Below are 3,401 nucleotides of genomic sequence, written 5' to 3'. Positions count from 1 at the left end.
CTCTCTCTCTCTCTCTCTCTCTCTCTCTCTCTCTCTCTCTCTCTCTCTCTCTCTCTCTCTCTCTCTCTCTCTCTCTCTCTCTCTCTCTCTCTCTCTCTCTCTCTCTCTCTCTCTCGCTCTCTCATCTTCTCTCCATCTCTCCTCTCTCATCTTCTCTCTCTCTCTCTCCTCTCTCTCTCTCTCTCTCTCTCTCTCTCTCTCTCTCTCTCTCTCTCTCTCTCTCTCTCTCTCTCTCTCTCTCTCTCTCTCTCTCTCTCTCTCTCTCTCTCTCTCTCTCTCTCTCTCTCTCTCTCTCTCTCTCTCTCTCTCTCTCTCTCTCTCTCTCTCTCTCTCTCTCTCTCTCTCTCTCTCTCTCTCTCTCTCTCTCTCTCTCTCTCTCTCTCTCTCTCTCTCTCTCTCTCTCTCTCTCCACAGGACAGTCGTTTAGTGGCATGGTTAATCAGAGCCCTGTTGCACTAATAGAAGGGACCTGGAGGAAACGTTCAACTCACCTGCAGCCATACTGTTCCTAACTACTACAGTCGTGGTCAAAAGTTTTGAGAATGACACAAGTATTGGTCTTCACAAAGTTTGCTGCTTCATTGTTATGATATATTTTGTCAGATGTTACTATGGTATACTGAAGTATAATTACAAGCATTCCATAAGTGTCAAAGGCTTTTATTGACAATTACATTAAGTTTATGCAAAGAGTCAATATTTGCAGTGTTGACCCTTCTTTTTCAAGACCTCTGCAATCCGCCCTGGCATGCTGTCAATTAACTTCTGGGCCACATCCTGACTGATGGCAGCCCATTCTTGCATAATCAATGCTTGGAGTTTGTCAGAATTTGTGGGGTTTTGGTTGTCCTCCCGCCTCTTGAGGATCGACCACAAGTTCTCAATGGGATTAAGGTCTGGGGAGTTTCCTGGCCATGGACCCAAAATGTTGATGTTTTGTTCCCCGAGCCACTTAGTTATCACTTTCGCCTCATGGCAAGGTGCTCCATCATGCTGGAAAAGGCATTGGTCGTCACCAAACTGTTCTTGGATGGTTGGGAGAAGTGGCTCTCGGAGGATGTGTTGGTACCATTCTTTATTCATGGCTGTGTTCTTAGGCAAAATTGTGAGTGAGCCCACTCCTTGGCTGAGAAGCAACCCCACACATGAATGGTCTCAGGGTGCTTTACTGTTGGCATGACACAGGACTGATGGTAGTGCTCACCTTGTCTTCTACGGACAAGCTTTTTTCCCGGATGCCCCAAACAATCGGAAAGGGGATTCATCAGAGAAAATGACTTTACCCCAGTCCTCAGCAGTCCAATTGCCCTGTAGCTTTTGCAGAATATCAGTCTGTCCCTGATGTTTTTCCTGGAGAGAAGTGGCTTCCTCGCTGCCCTTCTTGACACCAGGCCATCCTCCAAAAGTCTTCGCCTCACTGTGCGTGCAGATGCACTCACACCTGCCTGCTGCCATTCCTGAGCAAGCTCTGCACTGGTGGTGCCCCGATCCCGCAGCTGAATCAACTTTAGGAGACTGTCCTGGTGCTTGCTGGACTTTCTTGGGCGCCCTGATGCCTTCTTTACAACAATTGAACCTCTCTCCTTGAAGTTCTTGATGATCCGATAAATGGTTGATTTAGGTACAATCTTACTAGCAGCAATATCCTTGCCTGTGAAGCCCTTTTTGTGCAAAGCAATGATGACGGCACGTGTTTCCTTTTGCAGGTAACCTTGGTTAACAGAGGAAGAACAATGATTTCAAGCACCACCCTCCTTTTAAAGCTTCCAGTCTGTTATTCTAACTCAATCAGCATGACAGTGTGATCTCCAGCCTTGTCCTCGTCAACACTCTCAGCTGTGTTACGAGAGAATCACTGACATGATGTCAGCTGGTCCTTTTGTGGCAGGGGCTGAAATGCAGTGGAAATGTTTTTTTTGGGGATTAAGTTCATTTTCATGGCAAGAGGGACTTTGCAATTAATTGCAATTCATCTGATCACTCTTCATAACATTATGGAGTATATGCAAATTGCCATCATAAAAACTGAGGCAGCAGACTTTGTGAAAATTAATATATGTGTAATTCTCAAAACTTTTGACCACGACTGTACAAGCTGGCGAGCTCTATAGGATAGAATATAATATCTAAAGAGCTGATGGTCTCATCATGTCCTGTAGGGGGACCTCTATCTTTAATAATGTGAACGTCTCTACAGTCTGAACCAGTCATTTGCATGATGTATTCAGATCATCAGTGTCCCTCCCACTTCACTGACATGTTCAATATGGTGAAACCTGCCGTGGTCTACTGATTGTCATCTATTCATCTATGTGACACTCCTCTTTTATTCTGTACATTGATACCAGACTCTTTCCAGCACTCTCACATATAACGTGATCAAACATGTTCACATTTCTCTTCACTGTTACTGTCTTACTGTTCTGTGCTGCAGGTACAGTTTCATAATATTTCATTTATTTAACCAGGGAAAGTTGAGAAGTAAATTGTTATTTACATTGACGGCCTTCTATAGTTATAGATATTGATGTTTCCAAGCATCGTTCACTTCAGCTGAGTCTTGATGTATTCAGGTCTAACTGTATCTAACTCTATTGATTTCGTTCTCACTGTATCCTTACAGGTCTTGTTGAGGGGAGTGAAGTCACTCAGACACCCACCATACTCTGGGGACTGAAAGACAGTGATGCTCAGATGAACTGCAGTCACACTAAGGGTGTAAACTACTTCCAGATGTACTGGTACAGACAGCGTCCAGGAGAGGGAATAAAGCAGGTTGCCCTCACTACTCCCAATTCCAAATCTGAGTATTCAGGGATTTCAGTGAAGACAAATATCCAACTGTTAAGACAGATGCTGAGAGTGGATCTTTCACAGTGAAGAAGGTGGAGGCAGGAGACAGCGGCATGTACTTCTGTGCTGTGAGTCAACACAGTGATACAGACGACAAGCACAGCTGCACAAAAACCCCAGAGTTTCAATAGGATGGAATATAATATGTAAAGAGATGGTCTCATCACGTACTGTAGGGGGACCTCTAACTCTAGTTCTTCTAATGTCTGATGGTTTCATTGTCATGATCATGTAATCAGTCATGTTCACAGTGAGGTCCTATGAGCAAGCTTTACAGTACAGGCTTCCTGACACTCCTCTAACACTCTCACTATCCACCACCCTAAAGGAAACAGGATACTACAACATCAGCCCCTCTCCTTTCACCTCAGAGCTTCATCCAGGGAGACACTCATATCACTCCTCCACTGAGGCTTCCTCATCATCATCGTCTTCCTCAGCATCCTGATCATCATCATCTTCTCCTTCATCATCATGTTCAGAGTTCTGATTCACCTGGCAGCTCTACCACTCTTGGTGACAGGTATTAAATCACTTACGATGAGAAG

At 44.7% G+C, this 3,401-nt stretch overlaps 1 pseudogene; it reads left to right on the top strand.

Moving 5' to 3' along the window:
- The first annotated feature begins 2,185 nt into the window (after nucleotides 1-2,185).
- LOC123482207 lies at nucleotides 2,186-2,984 on the top strand (annotated as a pseudogene).
- Nucleotides 2,985-3,401: the final 417 nt, after the last annotated feature.

The sequence above is a fragment of the Coregonus clupeaformis genome, chromosome 29 (assembly GCF_020615455.1).
Source record: "Coregonus clupeaformis isolate EN_2021a chromosome 29, ASM2061545v1, whole genome shotgun sequence".
NCBI classification, from domain to species: Eukaryota; Metazoa; Chordata; class Actinopteri; order Salmoniformes; family Salmonidae; genus Coregonus; species Coregonus clupeaformis.
The sequence above is the reverse complement of the archived record's forward strand: the minus strand, read 5'-3'. Positions and strand labels throughout refer to the sequence as shown.